Consider the following 27,605-nt stretch of genomic DNA (forward strand, 5'->3'; position numbering starts at 1 on the left):
TTCAAAAAGAGATTTAATTCCAGCAACAGCATGTCAACTTCACTCCCACACACAGCCACCAAAAGGGACGCTTCCGTGGACAATTCTCAGCTTGCAAAAGTTTCCTGTCCAAGGTCACACAAAAAACTGATATATCAATTTCCCTGAAATAAATGCCATCATGGAGGTCTTCTTGTCTCTGTCAGAGGTTATAAGCAGCCTTTGATGGAGTGGGGTAATGACATCGCAGAGTGATTGAAAGTGTTTGGGATGTGATTTCCTATTTGGTTCAGACAAAATAAAACAATTATCTGTGCTTCATCTTTTTTAAAGAGATTGTTTTCTGAACTCTTTCGTGCTTGAAGCCTGTTGCAGTACCAAGGAACAATATTAGCCTGTCACAATTATAAATCAGCTCATCATCCATAGTCAGTCTCCTATCTCCTTGAATTCTTTCCTAAGAAAATGATTTTTCTAGGTCTACCTTATCCCTGGGTGTTTTGCCTTTTGAAAAAGATGGTGCTGTAATGATCCATTAGCTTCAGAGAACTGTTGGATAGCACGTATCCAGGCACCCTGGGGAATATGCAGGTTGTCATCTTTGAGAGACCAAGACCCCCATTCTCTCAGGGACCAGCAGAAATAAGACACTCAGACACATGCATGCTGTGAGGGCAAGTGTTTACTTAAACAAGTTAAGGATATACTTGATATTGACATACATTAGGTACCCTGGTACATTTCTTATACATCACTAACGCATGCCTGAGGCAGTGGGATATCAGGAGAGGTCTCAGCATCCTCACTCTTACACTTTTACCCCCTGCTAACCATGTCATTAATGTCCTGACCCCTGGCCCTGCTTTACTCAACAATAACCTGTCACCACACCTACTAACTAATTTTTAGGTATCAGATTGCCGGCTCTATGCTGCAAAGAGTTTTTCTATCCCAGGGCCTTACCAAACAGAAGCCTTCAGCCCAGCCCTGCACATCTCTACACAGACGGTAGGAAAAGGTCCGGTGACCTGTTGCTTCTCCTAGAATCAACATATCTTTAATTCACTTCCATAGGTAGGTGCAGCAAATGGATACAGCCACCAACTTTTCTTTTTAATTGTGATAAAATATACATAACCTAAAATGTAGCATTATAACAATTTTTATGTGTACAGCTCAGTGCATTAAGTACATTCACATTATTATACAACCATCATCACCACTATCCATTTCCAGAACTTTTCCGTCTTCCCAAACTGAAACTTTGTACCCATTAAACACTAACTACCCATTCTTCCCTCCCCCAGCCCTGGCAACTACTATTTCTTTTCTGTCTCTGTGAATTTGACTATTATAAATTTGACTACTGTAAGTAATTTATACAAGTGGAATCATGCAGTATTTTCTTGTAACTGGCTTATTTTACTTAATATAATGTCTTCAAAGATCATCTATATTGTAGCATATGTCAGAAGTTCATTCCTTTTTAAGGCTAAATAATATTCCATTATATGTATATATGACATTTATTTATTCATGTTGGTGGACTTTTTTTCAGTTGTTTCCATCTTTGGCTATTGTGGATAATGTTGCTGTGTAGATAGGTGTATAAAAAATATCTACTCAAGTCTTGGCTTTTAATTCTTTTGATATATACATTTAATGGGATTGCTGAATCATATGGTAATTGCATGTTTAATTTTTTGAAGAACCATAATACTCTTTTCCACAAAGATGCATAATTTTACATTCTCTCCAGCAATGCACAGGGGTTCCAATTTCTCCACATCCTTTCCAACATTTCTTCTCTCTCTCTCTCTCTCTTTCTTTCTATCCCTTTTTTTTCGGTAACAGTCACTGTAATGCATGTCCTGTTGGTTATTTTTAAATGTAGTGATCACTATTCATTTGCAAAGTTGCTTCAAAATAAAGGGGAGAGAAAGAATATGGAAAGAAAACCAATGAGAAGAGGTCAATGAGAACTGAACAAAGAAATTAGTCAGTTAAAAAGGGAAGTAATATGTGTGTGTGTGTGTGTGTGTGTGTGTGTGTGTGTGTATTGTGTGTATACATTTTACAATATAACAGCCACCATCATTGGAATCTTGTTGCTGGTGACTGGGCCTCTTTTGCATCTGAGGGGATGGACACTCTAATTTTTCATGCTTCTGAAATATTTCATATATTCTCAAGCAACAAGCTTAGACCATTGTGATCTTTTTCATCTATTAGCTCCACAGTACTAAAACATATTTGTCAATAATGGTGTCAATAAAAAACAGACTGATGATCACCTGAGAGGAGATACTTGCAATTATCTAAAGTTGATGGGGGTTAGTATTTAAAATATATAAATAACTCCTGCAAATCAAGAGGGAAAATAAAGAAATCAAATAGAAAATGGGCGAAGAACTGAAGAATATGGATAAGCAGTTTACAGACAGGGAAGTTTGAAAAATGATAATACGTGGGGTGGCCGCTTAGCTCAGTTGATAAGAGCGTGGTGCTCTTACAACAAGGTTGCTGGTTCGATCCCCACATGGGCCACTGTGAGCTGCGCCCTCCACAACTAGATTGAAACAACTACTTGACTTGGAGCTGATGGGTCCTGGAAAAACATACTTAAAGTAAAATTTTTTTAAAAAAAAGTTTAAAAAGAAAAATGAAAACACATGAAAGAATTCTCTACTTCACTAGAAATCAGAGAACTGACAATTAAAACAGGAATCCACATTGCATCCCAAAGCATAGCAAAACTTTAAAAGCTTAAAAAAATAATAAAGGCAAATGTTTGTGGGTAAGCCAAGACAAGAGCTTCCAGGCACTGCTGTTGAAAATGCAAACTCAATTATTCTGGAAAATAAACTGATGTTTCATGACATTAAATACGTGTACGACAAAAGAAGAAGAAATCCCTTTCTTGAATATCCCAAAGCAATTCTTGGACAGGTCTGTGAGAAAATAACTAATGAGGATCTTTATCACAGCATTGTTTGTGGTGCCAGGGGGTGGAGAAAAGCAATTTGGAGTCCATCACAATGGGATAAGATAAACAAAATTAGTGGATTCCCCATGAAATATGATGAAGCAGTTAGAAGCAATTGAATGAAAGTACATTCAACACCATGGAGATATAATAAAACAAAATGTTAAGGTAAAAAAAATCAGCAATCAATAAACAGAAAAAGATATACAGCATATCACCTTTAATACCATTTATGTACATTAAAACTCATGCAGATACAAAACAACAGTGTTTTTAAAGGGTACATGCATATTAGAGATGTATATCAGCACATTAGAATGGGTGCCTAAAAGAGAGACAGGAGAATGGATATGAGAATTAGAAATAAAAAGGAAAAACACAAAAATAAAACAAGAGAGGGGACTTTCAGTAGACTGTTGATGATAGCATGATGATGACAATAGAAGTGATGAATACGGATGGCTAGCTCATAATTCCTTAGCTGAGGGCCAAACATAAAATAAAACAAAGGAAAAAAAAAGCAAAAGAAGAGCCAGTGAATAACATCTGATTGTTCTCTCTTGTATCATTAGGTCTCTATCTGTATATCTATATCCCACAACCCAGAACATTCCAACATAGACAGTGAGCAGCTCTACATAATAAACATGAAATCTTTCCTCTTACACTGAATGTTCTAGTGAAGGCAGTAAGCAAAAAAATAAAAATAATAATGAAAAAATACAGGCAGTCAGTTTAGAAGGAATTATTAAACTATCTCTATTTGCAGAAGACATAATCTTACATATAGAAAACCAAATTCAGCAGGATCACAGGATACAAGATTAATGACAAAATAAATTGTATTGCTGAACACTAGAAAGGAAGAATCCAAAAACGAATTTAAGAAAATTCCACTTACCCTAGCATCAATAAGAATAAAATACTTAGGAATAACTGCAACTAAATACAAAACTTAAACTCTGGACACTACAAAACATAACAATGAAATTAAAGAAGAAAAGAAATTAAACAACAAAAGAAATTAAAGAAGATGTAAATAAATGAAATTAACAAAAGAAATTAAAGAAGATGTAAATAAATGAAAAGCCATCCTATTCATGGATAGAAAGACATATTATTAGTGTTAAGAGGGCAATACTCCCCAAATTGATCTACAGTTCCTATTAATATCCCAGCTGTCTTTCTTGCTGAAATGACCAAGCTAACACTAGAATTCACATGAAAATTCAAAGGACCCAAAATAGTCACAAAACAATCTTGCAAAAGAAAAACAAAAGATAGAGGACTCACACTTCCCAATTTTAAAACTTACTACAAAGCTACCATGATGATGTCAGGGTGGTACCAGATAAAGATAGACATATAGATCAATAGAATATAATTGAGAATCCAGAAATAAACTCTTTTATTTATGGTCAATTGATTTTTTGACAAGGGTGTCATGACAACTTAGTGGTAGAATAGTCTTTTCAACCAATGGTGCCAGGACAACTGGATATCCACATGCAAAAGAATGAGTTAGACTCCTTTATATCACATGCAGAAATTAACTCAAAATTAATCTTAGACTTAAATATTAGAGCTACAGGTGATAATTTTTTTAGAAGAAAACATAGGAGTAAATCTTTGTGACCTAGGGTTAGGCAATAGTTTTTCAGATAGGACCACACAAACACAAGTGAGAAAATAAAAAATAGATAAGTTAAACTTTATCAAAATTAAAAATCTTGTGCTTCAAAGAAGACCATCAGGAAAGTGAAAAGACAACGCACAGAAGGGAAGAAAATATTTGCAATTCAAGGGAAATCAGACAATGGATTCATCAATCAACAAAACAGAGAGGCAACCAAACAAATAGGAGAAGATATTTGCAAACAACACCTCCAGTAAGGGGCTAATATCCAAAATACATAAAGAACTCATACAACTCAACAAAAAAAAAACACAAATAATCCAATTAAAAACTGGGCAGAGGACCTCAACAGATATTTCCCCCAAGAAGACGTACAAACAACTAACAGATACATGAAAAGATTCTCAACCTCACTAGTTATTAGGGAAATGCAAATCAAAACTACAATGAGATACCACTTCACACCTGTTAGGATGGCTAACAAGACAAGTAAAAACAGGTGTTGGAGAGGTTGTGGAGAAAAAGGACCCCTCAATACACACTGTTGCTGGTAATGTAAATTGGTACAGCCATATGGAAAACAGTATGGAGGTTCCTCAAAAAATTAAGACTAGAAGTACCACATGACCCAGCAATCCCTCTTCTGAGTATCTACCACAAAATAATTGGAAAAATTTGTCTGTAAAGATATACTTGTATGTACCCCTATGTTCGTTGTAGTATTATTCACAGTGGTCAAGACATGGAAACAACTGAATGTGCTTCAATAGATGATTGGATAAAGAAAATGTGGTACATACATACAGTGGAATATTATTCTGCCGTAAGAAAACATGAAATACTGCCATTTGTGACAACATGGATGGATCTTGAGAATATCACGCTAATGAAATAAGTAAGATAGAAAAGGTCTAGAACCATATGATTTCACTCATAAGTAGGATATAAAACTGAAACCTACAAACAAACTAAAATTCATAAACACAGACAATAGTTTAGTGTTACCAGAAGGAAAGGGGCTGCTGGGGTAAAGTAGAAAAAAGTAAAGGGGGTCAAACTTATGGTGGCGGAAGGAGATTAGACTTTGGGTGGTGAACACACAATACAATACACAGATGAGATACTATAAAATTGTACATTTGGAAAAAAAAAATTGCTTTCCCTGAAAAAAAAACAAACCTTAAAAATGTGCAAAGTATCTGAATAGTCATTTCTCTAAAAAATATATAGACAAATATTCAATAAATACATGAAAATATACTTAACATTATTAGTCATTAAGAAAATACAAATCCAAAGACCGAAACATAAGACTTGAAACAATAAACTGCATAGAAGAAAACATAGGTACTAAACTTATGGACCTTGGGTTAAAGAGGATTTTATGAATTTGACCTCAAAGACAAGGGAAGTTAAAACTAAAATAAATAAATGGGACTATATCAAACTAAAAAGCTCTGCTCAGCAAAAGAAACCAATGACAAAATAAAGAGGCAACCAACCGAATGGGAGATTTTTGCAAACAATGCCTCTGATAAGGGGCTAATGTCCAACATACATAAGGAACTCATGCAACTCAACAAAGAAACAACAACAAAGAATCAAATTTAAAAATGTGCAGAAGACCTGAATAGACATTTCTCCAAAGAGGACACACAAATAGCCTATAGACATATGAAAAAATGCTCAACATCACTAATCATCAGAGAAATGTAAATAAAAACCACAATGAGATATCACCTCGCACCAGTCAGAATGGCCATCATCAACAAGACAAATAACAAGTGTTGGAGAGACTGTGGAGAAAAATAAACCCTCATACACTGTTGGTGGGAATGCAGATTGGTGCAACCACTATGAAAGGCAATGTGGAGGTTCCTCAAAAAATTAAAAATAGAATTACCATATGACCCAGCAATCTCTCTCTTTGGAATCTACCCCAAAACTCTGAAAACATTTATCCGTAAAGATATATGTGCTCCAATGTTCATTGCAGCTTTATTTACGCTGGCCAAAACATGGAAACAACCAAAGTGTCCTTTGATAGATGATTGGATAAAGAAGTTGTGGTATATATACACATGGAATACTATTTTGTCATAAGAAAAGATGAAATAGTGCCATTTGCAACATGCATGGATCTTGAGATTATAATGCAAAGTGAAATAAATCAGACAGAAAAAGTCGAGAACCATATGATTTCACTGATATGTGGTATATAAAACTGAAAACAACAAAGGAACAAGACAAACAAATGAGAAACAAAAACTCAATGACACAGACAATAGTTTAGACAGAGGGTGGGGGGAGGGAGTGGGGTGGTAGATGGTGGTAAAAGGGATCAAATATATGGAGATGGAAGGAGAACTGATTCTGGGTGGTGAACACAAAATGTGACATATGGATGATTTATCACAGAATTGTACACCTGAAACCTATGTAACTTTACTAACAATTGTCACCTCAATAAACTTTAATTTAAAAAAAAAAGAAAATGCAAATTAAAAAAATGAAGACCATGTCACACTTACTAGGATAGATATAATTAAAAAGACTCACAATAATAACTGTTGGCAAAGATACGGAAAGATTGAAACCTTTTGCTCTGAGAATTGTAAATTGTCTGCTATTTTGGAAAACAGTTTGGCAGTTTCACAAAATGTTATACGTAGAGTTATGGGAGGAGTTACCAACAATACTACTGCTAAGGATAAATCCAAGAGCTATAAATATATATGTCCATGAAAACACTTATACTCAAATACACATAGCAGCATTATTCATAATAGCCAAAAAATGGAAACAATCCAAATGTCTATAACTGTGAAAGGATAAATAAAATGTGATATATTCTGACAATGGAATAAAAAAGAAATGAGATACTAATACATGCTAGAACATGGATAAACTTTTAAAATATTACGTTAAGAAAAAGAAACCAGTCATAAAAGATCATACAAGTATATATATGAATCCATTTATGTGAAATATGCTGAATAGCCAAACATATACAGACAGAAAGTAAATTAGTGGTTTCCAAAGTCTTAGGGATGGGGAGAATGGGGAGTGACTTCTAATGGGTACAGTGTTTCTTTGGGGGTGATTAAAACATTCTAAAATTAGTAGCGAAAGGTGCACAATTCTGTGAATAGACTAAAAACCATGAACTTGTACATGTTAAATGGTTAAATTGTATTGGTAAAAGCAATAAAGTTGCTTTCAAATAAAGCCAAAATAAAAGTTTTATTTGGTTTGATTTTGTTTTAACATCGCTATATGTGTCTCTATGCTGAAAGTCAGAATTGGAGAGAGAAAGAGAATTAATATAGCACATTTCGAGAAGAATGCCAAATACCTTGCTTTAAATGATCAATCACTTAGGGGAGAAGTGACACACAAAATAAATATGGAAATAAGCATTTTCCTCCTTCTATTTTACAGCATGATCACATTGACTGTTGTGGACAAGAAAAAGGAAATTCCAATAAATGTTTGGCTAAATATATGCAGTTATATTTAACAGTACCAGGAAATATCTTCAGAGCACTAGGACAGGACACATACTGAAAGTCTCTTCAAATTACCCATCTAGATTTGATACTAGTACTATTCACCTCGAAGAGAATGAAGACATTGTGTACCCAAAAAGAAATAAGAAAGAAAGCTTTTTATATGTGACTTTGGGAAGGACTTGTCCCCTGATGGGGCATATCCAGCAGGAGGAACCCATTGTCAGACTACTGCACTACCAACTTCATTTCAGTACACATAGAAAGATAGGATTCATTATGCAAGGTAGGACGGGATCATCTTCACCAAGATAAAAAAATTCTTACTTCCATTTCTTTGTTGTGCATCATATTTCACATGAAATGCTGCAAGTACAAATCTTTATTAGTGTCATTCATTTACGTGACCCATTTTCACTTGTTAATGGCCAAAAATATCTACTTAAAGTGCCGTATTTATCAGGCTAATGTTGAGAGTAACTATACAATATATTCCAGAATCAACATAGTGGTCTTTATAGAACTCCCTTTCTGGTGGTAATAGGTTTGTTCAACTTGGTCTAAATTAAATGAATAAGTACTTCAGGAAACAGAACTGTGTATTTTATTTTTTTCATATTGTCCTAACCCCATGGAACCTAGAATCAGGTCCATCAATCCATATGTACTTAATAAATTGGGGGAAAAATGATACAAAATGGACTGGAGACTACTAAAACCATAGAAATGAAATGATAGAAGACACATCTAAGAGACACAGCAACCATTCTTGTTGAAATGCTACACTCCCAGAAGCCCAAAGGACCTTGGCTTACATTTGTTTATATAAGTCAACTAACTTGAAGGGGTTTTACTCAACCAACTTAACCAGCAGGTATTTACTGAGCACTGATGATGTGTACATTATACTAGCACCACATGAAAATGGCAAGATGCATGCTCACAAAGGAGCTATAATGTTCTAAATGATACAGACATATTTTGAAAATTTGCATTTGCAATACCTGACACTAATTGAATTCTTCTTATGTTTCAAACACTCTTCTAAGCACTTTTCAAAGCTGATCACTTTTAAACTTTATGATGACTCTCTGAAGAAGGTATAAATTATCACCATTTTTCTTATTGCCATTTTCTATTAAAGAAATTGAGGCACAGAGGGACTAAGTTATTAATTCAAGATCACACAGATATTCAGAGCCTACACTTGGGAGCCTGTGCTGTTTACCACACACTCTATTTACTCTCAGAAAAGCAGCGGAAGGTGACAGTGGGATATATGTTCAGAAATTAAATGTACAGTTTGTCTTATCTTTATTATTATTATTATTATTATTATTATTATTTTTTATTTAGTTTTCCTTTGGACAGTATACCCAGGAAATAAAAATAACCTCCTATTTGCTTTAAGAAACTGCACATCCTTCTTGGACCCTCTGAAAGTAAGTTCTTTCAGACAATTTGATCCCTTTCAATGTATATTGCTTCATTTCCTGGCACTTGGGTGACCACATCCCAATGTGCTGTTCTCAGACGAAGTCAAGAATAGCATCACTGACATAGTCATGGAATTGTGATACCTCCTCATTGACTGATGTGTAAACATTTCCAAAAACAGCTAAAATGAGTAAATCTTGACCATTTACATAGTTACTTAGAGTTTCTCTGTGCCTCTTTACTCACTGGGATACAGGATAAGGGGAAGTTAATTACAATTTATTGTGAAATATCCATTTGCTACCTACCTTAGGTATTTATTTATTTATTTATTTAAGTGTGTTTTTCCAGGACCCATCAGCTCCAAGTCAAGTAGTTGTTTCAATCTAGTTGTGGAGGGTGCAGCTCACAGTGGCCCATGTGGGGATCAAACTGGCAACCTGGTTGTTAAGAGCACCACCCTCTGACCAGCTGAGCTAACCGGCTGCCCGTACCCTACATCTTTTAACTTTGTTGAAATTCCATTCTTTCTACTCAGTTTAGCAAATGCTTATAAAATTATGACTTAACAAAAATAAATGACATTTCCTCTTTTCCATAATTCTGATCCTCTCTGTCAGCTAGGGATTGATTTTGGTGACAGAGGTTACCAAAGAAGAGGTTTGGTTTCCTCTCCCATAACATGAAATTTAAATGTGGAAGCCAGGGCTAGCGCCATGGAGGCACAATGTCTCCCAGGGCCCAGTCTTCTTTCATTTTTCTATCCTCTTCTCTCCTAAGATTGCTTCACGATCTCAAGATGGCTACTGGAGATCTAATTGTGTCATTCCAGACAGAAAGAAGAAAGAAAGAGAACAGGGGACAGAGATACTTTTCAGAAAACTATATCTTTAAGGAACTTTCCAAGAGCTCTTATCCAATGGCTTATACTTACCTATATCGGATATTGCCATCTTCAAGGGAGGCTGGAAAACGTAGATTAAAAAAAGAAAATAACTGAGTTAACTATCTAACAACATAGAGGTTCTGTTACTAAGAAGGTAAAAATAGAACCTAATTAGACAAATAGCAAGCTCTGTATCTCCTGTTTTAAAACATGTCTACAAATGCTTGGATAGTCCCCTCATTGAGAGGTGACATCTATGTCCCACCCCCTGAATCTGGGTTGGCATTAGTGACTCACTTATAACCAATAGAACGCACAGGAAGTGACACTGCAAGACTTCTGTGGCTAGGACACAAAAACCTTACTCCTGCTTCTCTTGGAACACTCACTCTCTTGACACCCCTACTGTGAGAAGGTAAAGCCACATTGAAAGGTCACATGAAGGTTGTCAGTCCCAGCTGGGGACAGTCTTTGAGTCAGCCCAGCCCAGGCACCAGACATGTGAGTGAAGGAGCCCCTGATGACTTCAGTCTCCAGCCATGAGGTCACCTACAGCCTTAGTGTCTTTCAGACATTGAGAAGAAGAGATAAACCATTCCCACTGTGCCTTGCCTGGAAGCCCACAGAATCTATGAATTTAATATAATGGCTATTTTAAGCCACTAGGTTTTAGAGTGGCTTGTTATGAAGCAATCGTATCCAGAACACCTCCCTTCCTCCAAAATGAGACACTTGTTCCTAAATATTTCTAACACATTCTAGTCATATATCTACACTTTCTATAACTTCTAATACATAGAGCCTGAGCATTTTCAATAAATGTTTATTGAATGAACATACTATATACAGTACTCATACTTTGTTCTAGTTACTTTTTAATGTGCCATCTTCTCTGCTAGACTGTGACTGCCAAGGCAGAGACCATCTCTAATGGCACATGAATAAAACTTTGTGGAATTAAAAATACAATGGATAACTTTGGGGCCCCATTTAAGAATATACGGGAATGGATTTGGCTTCCTGCTGTAACGATGACCACAAAGATTTGTGTTTTATTTTTAGTAGAAAGAAATATATCGATTTTTCACAGGGATAACAACAAATGAGGACAAAGGAATGCCAACTACAATCCAACAACGTCTATAGCCTGGACCTATAGACCATACTGTAATCATCTCCTGGGCCTTACCAACAAACAGTCTTTACCTGGCCACACACACACTTGCCGGTGTCTGGCCCTGCAGAGGAAGGCAGCAGGCATTTGGTGACCTGGGCTCCACTTTCTGAAACTTCTTCCACCTTTAAGTCAGTCAGTGCCTCCAGTAGGTACAGCTGAGTTGCTGACTATATTCCACCTGCCCAAGACCATGGCTTGGTGCATGGTAGTTACAGAAGGAGTCTTGGGTACAGTGACATCATCCATGTCCTCTAATCATCCAGTGCTATTGGGCATGCAATTTTCAATACCTGAAGTTCCACTGCGTATTTACCAGAATGGGTATGCTAGGTTACGCTGCAAGTAGCAAACATCCCCAAAATACCAGAGGCTTAATCCAACAAAATTTATTTCTCACTCTCTTGTAGATCTAATGTGAGTCAGTAGACCCACCTTGACAAATATTTTCAATTGCTAAGGGAGGACAAAAGAATGTGAAAAATCATACACTGGTTTTTAAAGTTTCCATCAAAAATGACACGTCACTTCTACTTCATTTCATTGGCCGAAGAGCATCATGTGGCCACATCTGATTAAGCAAGGATGGAGAAGTTCAATGTACCGTGTGCTGAGAAGGCAAGAAGTCATAACACTATAAATTGCAGGAATGACTATTTGACATGTGTGCATGCCTCTACCCCCCTTGAAATGTAAATTCTCTTGGGACTGGGATGCCACGTTGCCCAGCAGCAGCCAGTAATAGCCTCATGTGGGTATTATACCGTATTTTTCTTGAGAATAAGTCTTGATGTGATTGGAAAAATATTCATAGGGACTAGAAGACAATAGTGACCTAAATCACAGAAAGATGACATGGGATTATCAGAGAACTCTTACCAAGAGGCTGCTGAGAAGTAAACAGAAAAGACAAACTTCAGTTTGGGAGGAAAGAGATAATGACTTTTGAAACTATCTAGTCCCAATTCTGCCCCTATATAGCTAGAAGTTCTTGGACAGACCCTTCTACTTCTCGGGTTCTTGGCTCCCAATCAATAATTTAAGGCTACTAGAGGATGTTATTTCTAAGCCGCAGGCCACCTTGTCAATATATAAGATAATCAGACTTTCACAGTTGGGTGGAAAGAGAGGTATGAAAAAGCAGTAGATTGGATGCCCACACAGAGAAAGTTAATGTACATTTTAGAGGCAAGGAGTCACTGTCCTTCCAGACTTCCCAGCTGACCACTGCCTACAAGGTGCTCAGACCTACACTAGGTTCCTTTAAAATAATTTCTATTGTCAATTTAAGAAAGAACAAATCGTCATTCTAGGTGGAGAGGGAAAAGAGCCAGCTCTCTTTACATCTAGAGCTTCCCTTCAAAATACAAGCTTATTAACAACCTCTGAAGAAAAGAATGAAGGGCTCCTAGGACCAAACCCAGACAAGAGAGACTCCGAGGGTAGGTTTTATTAATACTATAACCCCTTCCTTCAGGAATTGTATGGGGACCTGTCAGGCAGCGTGGACGTGGGCAGCAGACACTGCCCAACTGCTTGGTATCTGAAAGCCTTGGTTTGAAAGCATATTCTCTGCAGGGTCTTGATGTATTTTTAAGCAGACAGGTGGGAATTACTTATTCCTCCCAGTGCATGAGGTCTCATTTTTCTTCCAACAGAAATGGAGAATGGATTGCTTAGGGATTTGCAAGCTTCCTAAGCATTTGGGAAGGTAGCAGTTAGAACGACAGTAATGACTTAGATTTCCTCTGAGGGTGGTCTCTTCATTACTGGAACAGCCTAAGCTCTGGTTCCTTCATTCATACCCTGCCACTCCATCCACTGCTCCACTTCCCACTCTGACCATCACATTTGTACCCTGCAAGCTGGTCTCTCTCTTTCTGGGACAGTCTGTCAACCTTATCTGCCACCTCCCTCAAATGAGGCACTGGAACAAACACTACAGAGTTCCCTTTCCCTCCCTCCCTGCCAACACACATGCATACACACATGTACACACATATGGACATACAAGAGAATTTGCACTTAACTGAACACTGTAAACAATCTGAGAAACGCACAAGGAGTCTTCAGAAGAGAGGTATGGAAGTGGGGTAAACCAGCCCCATCTGTTTCATTTTGGTGAGGGGTAAGAAGCAAAGGTTATTGGTTAATTAGATGTACCTGACTGTGGAGCAAAGAAAGGAACTGAGTTTCATAACCCACTCATTCACATCTATTTTCCTAAAAGACAATTTGGAGACTGACCATATTCTACTTTATGCAGCAATACAGAGGAATCTCACAGATGTAATGGCAAGCACACAAATGGGTAACTTTTTTATGTGAAAACACCAAAAGGAGTTGGGGCAGACAAGTCATGATAATGCCGGGGTAGTGGCTGAAAGGAGATATGAGGGACTTCTGGGGGCTCTTCATGTCCTGTTTCGTAATCTGAGTGCTGGTTATGTGAGAGCATTGATTTTGTGAAAATTCATCACTTTTATGCATAAAACAACAACAAAAATCTAATCATTTCACTTCCCTGCTTCAAGGGGTTTCTTGGCTGGCCGTTTTCTATATGAGATTCTAAATACCCAACTCAATTGTCACTTCCCTCTGCCTTGACTTCCCTCATCCTTCATTACTCAGTTATAACACAGACTACACCACATGGCAACATCTGATCTGTGTGTTCCCCCAGTTAAATCCTGAGTATCTCTAGAGCAGACACTGGGTCTCATCTTTTGGGTCTGCGTGCCTAGCACAGTACCTGACATGTACTAGACACTCCATAAATGTTTGATAAACAAATGGATGAATGAATGAATTAATGAATAACTTCATAATCAATCCTCCTTAGAGCTCCAGGTCATCTTGGTGCCAGAAGCACAGGGTCACAGGCATGGAGAAGTGTGTCAGGAGTCAGCTTCCTATAGTCACGGCTCCCTCTGCTTAACGTAGGGCTTATCTTTGACTCACCCCAATCTGGCCTCTGGCCATACGAGTTTACTGAAAACTCTCTAGCTTCAGTCAACCTCATTCAGACCTCATAAATGTCAAATCTAATGGACTTTTTTCAAGACTCATTGTGGGGGTCTGTCTGAGGCATCTGGTATTGTTCAGCACTTCACCTTCTTTAAATAACATCCTCTGCGGGCTTCTCAGACAATACTCTCTAGGTTATCTTCCTGCCTCCCTAACAGTTCCTTCTCAGGCTTCTCTCTGGCTTCTCTTCTCTGTTCCTAAACACTTAGGCCTAAGGCCATCCATCTTCATGTCTCACTTCCCACACTCCTCACACCTATCTCCCACAAGCTAATGACTCTCAGCTCTGGGATGCTAAAACTCAATGGCCTACTGGAGAGCTCTTCTTGGGCACCCCACAGACCTCCAAGATCTAATACCTGACACTGAAGTTACCTTTTTCTCTCCCAAACCTATTCCTCTTCTTTGACGAAGATCCTGGTTTTAGAATGGTGTCATGATCTACACTTTACCAAGCCATATCCAGGGGGTTATCCTAGGTGTCTCCCTCTTCCTCACCAAAGGCAGGCCTGTGAGCAGGCCTGGACTGTGATTTTCTCTCTAGTTTTATCTCTCACCACACACAACTTGATCATTAGCTTTCAAGAACTTACTCTACTTCAACAGCCCAGAATGTTTGGTGCCTTTGGACCTTTGCTCCTGCTCTGACTATTCCATGTCTGTTTAGAATGCCACCCAGCAAGCCACTCAACCTAAGTGTCTCTCTCTTCTGAACCACCACTACCTCACCTTTCCAGGGTCAACTCAGGGTCACCTCCTGGAGGATGCTTTTCTCAAGCCTCTATTACCTGGCCATCCCTCCTCTGACTCCCATTCTCCCTGTACGTAGCTCTGCCACAGCACCAGCAATACTGCATTGATCTTGATGAGTTTCACACCCACCTTCCCTTTCTAAACCTTGGTGGGCATCATGATGTTTTATTTGTTCCTTTGTGTGTGCAGTAACCATCAGAGGACTGGATATAGGTACTCAGTAAAATGCTTGTGGAATGTTGTTATTGAATGAATTACTCAGTATATTTATCTCTGCAGTTGTCACTGAGGAAGAGAGAAACAGCACAGAAAGGTAAGCCCAAAGTCTAAATGGGAAAATCACAAATACAGTGTTATAAACTCTGCAATGGAGGATCACTGTTTTTTTTCCTGCCTATTGTTACCAGCCCTTCAGCTTACCTTTGGGGAACCAGCTTCCCTCCATTGCATCTAGTACTAGTGGGCTCTCAGGGGTGGGTCAACAAGGCTCCTGGAAACTTGAAGCTTGAATAAATCTTACAAAGACGGAAAATGGTTCCTTCTTCACCCTCAACAGTCTCAAAACAATTTTAGTTCCTGTCCTTTCTGAGACATGTCTGATCAGATTTTATTCCTATTATATGGGCACCCATATCCCTCTAATAAATTGCATTTCTCCCTCTTCACACTGAAGTTGGTTCCTCTGGCTTTTACTTAAAGAACCTTTTCTGTCCTTAGTATTGCCCCAACTGCTGTTTTCTGAGAAGTCCTACCTCATCTCAGGTGATTTACCTGTTGGCTGCCTTTTCATGTGAATACCTGCTTCTCACTTCTTTTTGTCACTCCTGCTTCTACTACCCACCTGGCAACGATTTTAATGGGGGCAGTGGGGGGTGTAGGGTTGTTAGAAAAGCAGAGGCTCTCATCTCTTAAAGATAAAGGTAAGCCTTACTACTTCTTCCTAGCAGGGGTACTGCCTCATTTGGCAGGAGTGAGTGGGAAGAGAAGCCTGTGGTGTTGGTGTTGGAAGAAGGAACAGTTTAAAGTGAGGTGAGAGTGAAGAGTCACAAAATTGGAAAAAGTGGTTCGAGTATGAAAATATTTAAACTACCAAAGCCAAGGTTGAGTCTCATGGATTTTTCTGGCCAGCTGCTTTTATCTTACCAGAAGTGGGAAGATTGACAATGGGGTATTGGTCCAGACGGAAACAGAGCATCCCTAGCTTCTGAATACTTATCTTCTAAACTCTCATTTATAGAACAGTTGTGTGGAACTCACAATGTATTTTCTCTTTGAACAATGTAGTAGATGTTGGCTATAAACACTCAAGTTAAGCTAAATAGGGGCTGAGCTGTTCCATATGTGGAATCACTTACTCTTTCTGGTCGTTCCTGAAAGATTTCCATGTCCCTTGCTAAATCCTATGAGCTGAGCTTAGGAATCAGAGGGCCAGTGGAAAGGTATGAGGTACATGGCGTCAACCTGCAGCCATCTCCTGTGGTAAAGAGACTGGGGATGTGAAAGAGTCAGGGAGTCAAGGGCACAGAGGTGGATGCTCTGAGGGTCTGTAGCTCTTCCGACCTGCAAAGTACATGCCTGTTGCTTCTGGTACCAACACCCTCATTTCCTCGGGGTCACTAACCTTCGCCCAACCTCAGCCCATGTAGAGTAGGTAGAGTTGGCCCAACCCCCATTCAGTTTCTAGGCTGAGCATGTGACATTGGCCTGGCCAGTAAGATCAGACCCTGGCCAGAGGTACTGGTTCACAAACCAGCAGAGCCCAAAAGGGCTCAATTCCAAGACTTTTGATAGAATTATTAAGAAAGGAAACTCAGCTAGAGTTGCCTGAAGGCTCCATCTAGTCACAATGAGGGGAGTTTACCTGGAGATGGAGCCAATGCTGAGACAAGCTGGGCCCAGGAGCGAAGAGAAGGGGACTGAAGCCTGATGACGTCATTTGAATCCCTGCAGTTGTCACCTACCTCCTCTAAAATGTATGAGTCTGCCATCTTTGGCTGAATGACCTCTCTTCTGCAAAGCCTTTCCAGCACGACTGCCAGAAGCACACAGACATTATTTTCTCCCTCTCCAGTATCCCAGTGACCCATATTGTCTGGAGCTCCCAACTTAAATCTTAAAATGGGCAGTTAGACACCTTAAGTTTATCAAATATATGCCACTGGAGCTCAAAAATGAGCAAACTGCTGTCTCTGGCCTTTGCCCATATCCTGGCTAAGTGGGAGAGAAGAAATATAGCTGGTTGATGAAGAAAATAAAACACAGAGAGTTAAAGTAACTTTCCCAAGGACCCACAACTACCAAATACTGAGTTTGCATTTAAACCCAGTCTCTGATTCCAGAGCCTGGAAAATTTTACCATTCATATTGTCTCTCTTAGAACTGTGAAATATATTGTTATAGGCATTTTCCTCAGTGGATTTCCTCTTAGAGAGAGTTTTTAGTTAGTAAAGCTTTGCCCAATGGCATACAGAGACCTAGGTGAAGGTGGGGGCTAGAAAGGGCTTATCTTTACCCAACTCTGGGTGGTTCCTGGACACAATTGTTTGTTCTACTTGTGGACACATCACAAGCTAAATGGATTTGGAGACTTTCAGCTCCTGCTTTCCCTTTGCCAAGTTCAGCTGACAGTCAAGTGAGGTGAATGACATTTGTGACATGAACTTCAGCCCCTCTCTACCCCAGTCTGGTTCCGTGAGGACCTGGAAAAGTCACAGCTATTGATTCTGGCTTCCTTTGGCTGCCACCTTCGCAGTAGTTACTTATAATTCCATCACTTCTCCAACATTTTCTATAAACTCACTCCACACTTACCCTTGTCCTGCCTTCCCTCCAGTGTATCACATTCACACTTAATGCAGCAGAGACTCTAGATGCTAGGAGAATAGCACAGAAAAGATAACCTCTCTGGAAATCCTAAACTGGCATAGGATTAATCCTAAATTTTTAAGGATAAATCCTAAATTTTATCCTTTGAACAAGCTCCCTCTTATTATTTCATTACCTAGGCCAAGAGGAAAGCAGCCTGTCCTAAATTATACCTGCTTCAAACTTGGCCCATTTATCTATGGTTTGGCCTCATTAAAAATTTTTAAAAAATTAAAACACTGTCTTTTGAAGAACGTCACCAAATTGTCTCTCAGTCTTCTTTAGGCCAAAGCAGTCAATTCCTTGATTTCTCTCTATGGAAATTGTTTCTCCGCTGTTTCAACAACAGATTCCCTCGTCTAGATCCTTGCTACTCAAATGGACCTTTGCTACTGGGCCATGACCAGTAACTGCAGCACCCTTGTGCTATTCATGGGTACTTGCTGGAGAAGTGAAAGGCTTATATTTCAACTATCAAAATTCTGACCTTTCAAAATCCTGGGCTTTCTAATACAGTTTTTTGAAAGTCAGCATTTGCTTTTAAACTGTTAAAATGTCAATTTCAATTTAAAAAATCCTTACAGATAAAGTTATTCTTTTCAGTCTCAATTACTTTTTACTTTCAACTGTATATTTGACACAGAACCAGTTTCTAAATAAACGTCTAATGAAAAACAGTTTCATTGTAAAATAAAACTAGGCAATTTAATACAACTTGTATCATCTGAATGTGATTTATCAATATTCAAAATTAAATTTCTGTAATAGTGAAAAACTTTCAGTCTCTCCTTTATATTCAAAAACAACAACTTCCCATGAGACTAGAAAGTTTGTAGAGAGGGTCACAGATTTAAGTACTGCCTGACTTCTAAAATAATGCACTCTTTTATCCTTGAAGTAGTCGTCTTGAGTAACAACAGAGTTTCTCAGTCTGTTCTCCAGATTATACAGATAAGATACCACCGTCTGTACGCTTCAGTCCACAGATTTGTTTTGTGGCCCATTTCCAGAGGGTGGAACTGAGTATTCACGTGACAAAACTTCAGCTTCTGAATCAATTTTATTACAATGGTACTTAAGAGCTGTATATGCTGGAGGTATAACATAGCTCCTTTGTTCCCCAGCAAGCCACTGTGGTGGCGTCTGATAATTTATCCAGGCAGCTGATATCCAGTGATGACCTGAACTGGTGAACTTGGATAAGGAGGATATGCCTGAATAGACTGAGTTATAGGAGCCATCATGGTTGGAAGCTGCATATAAGTTTCAATGTTTGGATTGCTCCAGACACTCTAAAATTGTGGGGCACACGGGGGATTAAAAACAAAATGACATGGCTGCGCATAAATTTGTTTCCTGATTGCAGGGCTCAGTTTCAGTTTTTTTACCATGGAAATTCATCTGTGATTCTACTGTCTTTTGCACATCATGTCATTATAAGAGGAAACAAATCCATAGCCTTTGGACATACCAGTTCGATCTGTGATTATCTTCACTTCTTTTACTGAGCCAAATATAGGGGGAAAAAACTTCTAATTTTGGTTCTATCCATCCTAATACCAAATTCCACCAACAAAAACTGTGTTTGGCATGATTCTGAGTTCAGGTGAAAAATAGCCTTGGCTGGTCACATCTGTGGAGGACTGGGTGCTGGCCTCTCTGGAGGTGGTTGGATTTGGAGCCTCAGAATTTTCAGGAGATTTATCTTCCAAATCACTCATTCAATCCTCTGCTTCATCTAATCTAGTGTTAATTACCTCTAATATATTGTTCATTTCAGTTATTGTATTCTTCATTTCTGACTGGTTCTTTTTTATGTTTTCTATCTTCATTTTTATGTTTCCTATTTCTTTGTTGAAGTTCTCACTGAGATCATTGAGCATCCTTAGAACCAGTGTTTTGAACTCTGCATCTGATAGATTACTTGTTTCTGTTTTGTTTTGTTCTTTTCCTGGAGCTTTGTTCTGTTCTTTCATTTGGGCCGTGTTTCTTTGCCTCCCCATTTTGACTTCTTCTCTGTGTTTGATTCTATGTATTAGATAGGGCTGCTATGTCTCCCAGTCTTAGTAGAGTGGCCTTATGTAGTAGGTATCCTGTGGGGGCCAGTGGTACAGTCTCTCCAGTCTCCTGAGCTTCAGGTTTGTCCCTTGTGTAGGTTGTGTGTGTCCTCCTATTGTAGTTGATCCTTGATTGCTGTTGGCATATCAGTGAGAGGGATTGACATTTAGGCTGATTGGTTGTGAAAACTGGCTGTGACTATAGTGGAGTAATTGTACAGGGGCTGTCCCTAGGGAGCAGGATTTGCTTTAATGGGGCTCTGGGGCCTGCCCAGTCTGTCCTTTGGGTGTGTTGTTCTTAGAAGTGGTTGGCTGATGATGCTCCAGTGTAGTCTGAAGCTTACTACCAAGTGTGTTGGTTCTAGGGCCTCTTGGGAGGGGCTTTGGTGCAGGCCAGGGTCAGGTGCTGCCTGTATCCTGCCCAGAGCCACTTGGTGTGAGCTACAAAGTGATCTGCAGGTGGTTGCCACTTGTGCTGGCCTTGGAGGTGCCTGGGAGAGGCCAAGCTGCAAATGAGGCTGGTTGTTGCTACTGCCGGGCTTGGGTCTGCTTAGCAAGAGCTGCAGGGCATGCTGAGGACAGATGCTGCTTGTTTGGGGCTTGTGAACCTTTGAGAGATTTTTCAGAAAGTCTGCAGTATGAGACAAGACAGATTGTTTGTATGGGAAAGCCACTGGAAATGGCTTGGGTGGGCTCACAAGTTGGGTGGGGTGGGGTCTCAGGGAATCACCAGGGCAGGGAAAATGATGTTAGCTAGGAGACTCAGTTATGGTAGTCACCTGTGCATGCAGGCTGGTTGTGGGGAGGGCCCATCTGCTACCACTTCTGTCTGGGAATAAGCTGCCCCTCCAGTCCTTACCCTGAAGCCAGACAATTCAGTTCCTCCCCATATGTCCCTGGCAACTTTCAAGCTGTTTCATCAGCACTGAGGCTCAGAGTCAGTGAGTTTGTCAGTAAGTAAGTCTGTGAGCAGGCCCTTTAAGAGAAACACTAGGACTCCAGCAGCCTTCCATCTCACTTTGCCACAATCTCTGCTGGTTTTTACAACCAGGAGTTATGGGGATTTCTCTCCTCAGCACTGGAACCCTGGGCTGGTTCCTTTGTGTGCAGTAACCATCAGAGGACTGGATATAGGTACTCAGTAAAATGCTTGTGGAATGTTGTTATTGAATGAATTACTCAGTATATTTATCTCTGCAGTTGTCACTGAGGAAGAGAGAAACAGCACAGAAAGGTAAGCCCAAAGTCTAAATGGGAAAATCACAAATACAGTGTTATAAACTCTGCAATGGAGGATCACTGTTTTTTTTCCTGCCTATTGTTACCAGCCCTTCAGCTTACCTTTGGGGAACCAGCTTCCCTCCATTGCATCTAGTACTAGTGGGCTCTTAGGGGTGGGTCAACAAGGCTCCTGGAAATTTGAAGCTTGAATAAATCTTACAAAGACGGAAAATGGTTCCTTCTTCACCCTCAACAGTCTCAAAACCATTTTAGTTCCTGTCCTTTCTGAGACATGTCTGATCAGATTTTATTCCTATTATATGGGCACCCATATCCCTCTAATAAATTGCATTTCTCCCTCTTCACACTGAAGTTGGTTCCTCTGGCTTTTACTTAAAGAATCTTTTCTGTCCTTAGTATTGCTCCAACTGCTGCTTTCTGAGAAGTCCTACCTCGTCTCAGGTGATTTACCTGTTGGCTGCCTTTTCATGTGAATACCTGCTTCTCACTTCTTTTTGTCACTCCTGCTTTTACTACCCACCTGGCAACGATTTTAATGGGGGAAGTGTGTGTGTGGGGGGGTAGGGTTGTTAGAAAAGCAGAGGCTCTCATCTCTTAAAGGTAAAGGTAAGCCTTACTATTTCTTCCTAGCAGGGGTACTGCCTCATTTGGCAGGAGTGAGTGGGAAGAGAAGCCTGTGGTGTTGGTGTTGGAAGAAGGAACAGTTTAAAGTGAGATGAGAGTGAAGAGTCACAAAATTGGAAAAAGTGGTCCGAGTATGAAAATATTTAAACTACCAAAGCCAAGGTTGAGTCTCATGGATTTTTCTGGCCAGCTGCTTTTATCTTACCAGAAGTGGGAAGATTGACAATGGGGTATTGGTCCAGACGGAAACAGAGCATCCCTAGCTTCTGAATATTTATCTTCTAAAATCTCATTTATAAAACAGTTGTGTGGAACTCACAATGTATTTTCTCTTTGAACAATGTAGTAGATGTTGGCTATAAAGACTCAAGTTAAGCTAAATAGGGGCTGAGCTGTTCCATATGTGGAATCACTTACTCTTTCTGGTCGTTCCTGAAAGATTTCCATGTCCCTTGCTAAATCCTATGAGCTGAGCTTAGGAATCAGAGGGGCAGTGGAAAGGTATGAGGTACATGGCATCAACCTGCAGCCATCTCCTGTGGTAAAGAGACTGGGGATGTGAAAGAGTCAGGGAGTCAAGGGCACAGAGGTGGATGCTCTGAGGGTCTGTAGCTCTTCCGACCTGCAAAGTACATGCCTGTTGCTTCTGGTACCAACACCCTCATTTCCTCGGGGGCACTAACCTTCGCCCAACCTCAGCCCATGTAGAGTGGGTAGAGTGGGACCAACCCTCTCAGAGTCTGTGCCCCTCCTACCAGCCTTGAGGTGGAATATTCTGTATATCCTTATTTATAAGACTTCTTTTCAGTTAGATTTCAGGTGACTCTCAATATGGTTGCTCTATAGTTTAATTGTAATTTTGTTGTGGTCATGGGAAGAGGTAAGCACAGCATTTACCTACTCCACCATCTTGACTGGAAGCCCACAGCAACAACTTTTAATCATTGATTGAAAGCTTCTGGGGCTTGGTAATTTTTTTTTTTTTCAGTCTGTCATACACATGGGCTAAGCAAACTCCCAAGGCCAGGAACTTCAAAAGAGAGATGCTGGTGCTGGCAGTTTGCAATTACTCAGCTTCACCGTGGCTTCAAGGTCTTCCTGGGTGGCCCTGCTTGCATCCTTAGCCTAGCTACTAGGTCCTACCCCCAGAGCTGCTGCATCAAAGAATCTTACTTCACCAGAGATTTGCCATTTTTAAAAGGGACTGCATTGTGTTACAACTCCCAGCTTTTCATGCTATTACTTCTGTCTGAAATGCCCTTCCACATATTTAATTAAACTTTTGTTAAGACTCACCTCACATATCACATCCTTGATGAGTATTTTCTGGTTCCTCCAGAAAAACTGACCATTCCACACTTTGTTCCATCTATAGATGTCCATCTTAGCTCCTGGAGTAGTTTGTTTCTCATTTCACAAGATTGTCTATGCTTATTAAATTGCAACTCCCTGAGTATGAATAACCTTACCTATCCCTGAATACATAGTGTTAACAAACAAAGACAATAAGATCTATGCTCTCTGCAGATGGAGAAGGCAAATTCTGAGGCAACAGTTTTTTCCAGAGAAAGAGATTTATTCATCAGGCCAGCTAAACAAGGAGATAGGAGACAAGTCTCAGATCAGTCTCCCCCAGACAAAGACTTGGAGTAAATTTAAAGGATAAGATTAGGAAGGGGCTATCCATATTTATTAATTCTAATTTAATGGCTCAGATAGAGTCAACTTGGAACTAAGTCATGGTAGGTAAGGACTGTGAAAGGGCAAAAGAGAACAAATAATTCCAATCTGGCAGTTTGATTAATCAGTCCTATGTGTGTCTAAATTTGGTTCTTGCATTGGATCTTCCTTATTGATGGACTCCTCACTTCTTAATTAACTCTGGGTGGTAAAAGTAGCATCTCTGCTACTTAAGTTCCATGAATCTTGGTTCCACTGTGCTCTTGAGGTCAGCTTAGAGTCATTTATCTGTTACTGTGTTCTCCCAAAAATAAGACCTAACCAGACAATCATTTCTAATGCATTTTTTGGAGGAAAATTAATATAAGACCCAGTATTATATTATATTATATTATATTATATTATATTATATTATATTATATTATGATCTGGTCTTATATTATAGTAAAATAAGACCGGGTCTTACATTAATTCTTGCTCCAAAATATGCATTAGAGCTCATTGTCTGGCTAGGTCTTCCCCTGCTCTATGCTGGTCCCCTCATTCTTTCCTGGGAGTGCTCCTGCAAAAAAGCAAATGCACTAAAATTCTTGTACCAGGCTGAGCTTCTAGGGAATATGTCCCTGGTGAAAATGTGAATTCTCAATCCTAGGATTACAGGGAGAATTAGAGTTTGCTGAAGCAATTAAAGTAGAACTTTTCCACCAAGCTGGGTTATAGTAGCTGCCCAGAAGAAGCATGCTTCAAATAGTCACAGTCAATCTTCAGAGATCAATACAGACTGTCAGATTGATGGGTATTATAACGGACCCAGAATGCATTCCTGCAGTGGCCTGCATGAGTTATTGTTCTGAGCAAGCACATGATTCTTTGTACCATACACAATGGGCTCACTTATCTCCTAATTATTGCTTACCCTGACTTGGATGTCCTTCTTCTGTCATCAGCTTAGGCAAATAGCTCATCCACAGGCAACACTATAAAATCAATATGACTCCCAAATGCTTCCAGGAAGGATCAGCATGTGGGGTGCCTTCCTCAACATTTGCCCCAGTAGAAGAACTTAGTTTCTGTGGATGGGATGTCTAGACCATTATTTTAGATTAATTAGTTAATGTTCCATCTTCACACGGCTAGAAATGACTGAATCACCAAGAGCATGCATATGGTATCCATGAAGCTTCTAAGGGAGCCTATTGAGGAGAATGACATTGGCTGAGAGCCTCCAGCTGATGTAACTTTAAATCCACTGCAGTGTTCACACTGAGTCTATGCTGCTTCCAGCAAATGCTGAAACATGGTGGGGGTATGAAATCCATGTAATTTCTGCCAAGACTCTTCTAATGGGCAAATCTTGCACAGAGACTCCCCACTGGCCTTGCTGTGACTTTCTCAGAGCTGCACTGCAGTCTGAGGCTCATCCTACCCAGTCTCCCTTCCTTCTCCATCCCTCCTTTCACAGGACTCAGGCCTGTATTTGCTATGAAGGCTGTCTCTGCCTACTCCTGTTCCCTCTCCCTTTTATCCTTTAAAGGCATTTCCCTGAAGAAATTGTTTGCACTTCTTATTCCATCCTGGCATCTGCTTCTTACAGGACCCAGCTGACATATTGTATTTCAGTCCTGAGGTCTGATTTGTGGAGCTGTAGCTGGAAAGCAAAGATCAGTACAAACAAGACATTAAAATGGTATCCAAGGTAGCAACACTTAAAATTATGGCAAACATTTAATTGGCATGGAAAGATGTTTGCAACAAAGTAAATGGAGGAATTACAAAACAGTATGTAGTATGTATTCCAAATTTGTTTTTTAAAAAATGTATATAGAGAAAAAAATTAGGTGACTCTACATTAAAATGTTAAGACTCATTTGCAGGAGTTGTTTTGTCTTTTTTGAACATTTTCATTTTCAGATTTTCTTATGATAAGAAATGTTTCAGCTTGGAGGAGAAGTACATTAGAGCCAAGAACACTTTGGGAGGATCATGCTGATGTGCGATTCACAGAGCCCCAGGGCTGCTCCATGAAGGGACAAAATGTGAGCACCAAGGGCCTAGGAAGAAGGGAACCTGGAGACATGAGAGCATAAAGATCTGAAGGGGAGGGTGGGGGGAAGACCTGAAGGAAGGTGCCAGAGAGAGTGCAGGAAGAGGTCATCCTTTCTAGTCAATTACTATCCCCCTCCCCCACCTATCTGATTCCAATGTCTTTCTTCTATGTCCCCATAACTGGCTATGTGTATTTATTATAGCTTATTCTTTCATTCCACCAATATTTATTGAGCCTTACTCTTGGCTATACCTTGAAGGTGTTAAGTTCTGAGGATTCGGGATGTGGCAAACACCAACAGTTGCCTCTCAAATATCCATTCTCACCTTTTTCCTTGTTAAAAACATCCTGATTTTGTTCATACAGCAATGTGTCTGGTTACAAACTGTATTCTCCAGCTCTCCTTGCAGCTAGGAAGGGGGTGGCTAAGTTAGCAGGAACTTTTGTCCTTCACCCTTATCCATCTCTGGGAAGTAGATGAGATGCCGGAGAGAAACAGCCACTTTGGGACCATGAAATGAACATGAGGAGCAAAGACCATATATTAAAGATGTTGGAGCAACAATCTTGAAATATCAGTCATTGGAGGACTTATCAAATCACTGGAATGGCCCTCTTCCAAACTAAAAATATGAGAGAAAAAAAACACCTCTTAATCTATTAAACCACTGGGTGGTTTCTGTAACTTATAGCTCAACAGAATTCTAAGTGGTACAAACAGAGAATAAGTCATAAGCCCCATGCTGTTTATGGGCAGAAAGCAGATAAGTATTAGATTGGTGCAAAAGTAATTTCGGTTTTTGCAATTATTTTTAACCTTTTAAACTGCAATTACTTTTGCACCAACCTAATAAAAGGCAATTATAAAATTGTGCTATTAGCAGTACATAGGAGGATAACCTGGTACTCTGGTTATTATTTCAAGGACAGCCCACAAGAGTCATGGGATCAGAGAGGATTTTTCTTGGAGACATTTGGGTGGAGTCATGAAAAGTAGGGATTAGGGAGAAAAAAGGAGGTAGCGAGGATGAATGGTTCTGGACGGAGTCAGCTTACAATGGTTGGAGCATAAAATGACAGTAGTAAAGAAAGAGTACAGGGATGACTGGAGATGGGGTCTAGAGTGCAAATCTTGATACTAAAACCAAGGTAAGGAGCCATATTTTTATGCTTAGGACAATGGCTTAATTGTTTACATTTCAGTATATATATTTGAACTACTCAAGTGGGGAATGGATGGGCAGGGTCAGGGTAGGTGAAGCAATACCCTCACCCAGGAGAAAGAAGGTGGTAGTGATAGGGGTCAATGAGTAGCCCCCCCCACTGGAAAAACTTTAAGTTTTCTTTCCTGTAGAAATTTAAAGTTTCCTTCTCCTTAAGTTTCCTTTCCCCAAGTTTTTTAGCTCCTATTCCTGCTTTAGATAATTACCGTAAAACTTGTGGTTCATACTTGTTGATTGTAATCATTGAAGCCTAATGTTCTCTCCTACTAGTTCCGGGCCTAACTCCTGGACAATTAACGACACCTGACTGATTGGTTGACATATAGAGCTAACAGATTTATTAATTAAAATCTATTTTTCCTCATTTAGGGGCCTTGGGGATACAGAGGATACCTGTCATGCAGGGAGTCACACAGGACATCATGTGGGGTCTCTGGTCCCGCTCCCTACATAAGAACGCAGGACATGGTGAGGTCAAAA

At 39.6% G+C, this 27,605-nt stretch overlaps 1 pseudogene; it reads right to left on the reverse strand.

Annotated features, from left to right (window-relative positions):
- LOC109436220 (deleted in azoospermia-like) overlaps positions 1-19,973 on the reverse strand; it is a 28,217-nt pseudogene extending 8,244 nt beyond the window's left edge.
- Between the last annotated feature and the right edge of the window lie 7,632 nt (positions 19,974-27,605).

This window comes from Rhinolophus sinicus, linkage group LG13 (genome assembly GCF_036562045.2).
Source record: "Rhinolophus sinicus isolate RSC01 linkage group LG13, ASM3656204v1, whole genome shotgun sequence".
NCBI classification, from domain to species: Eukaryota; Metazoa; Chordata; class Mammalia; order Chiroptera; family Rhinolophidae; genus Rhinolophus; species Rhinolophus sinicus.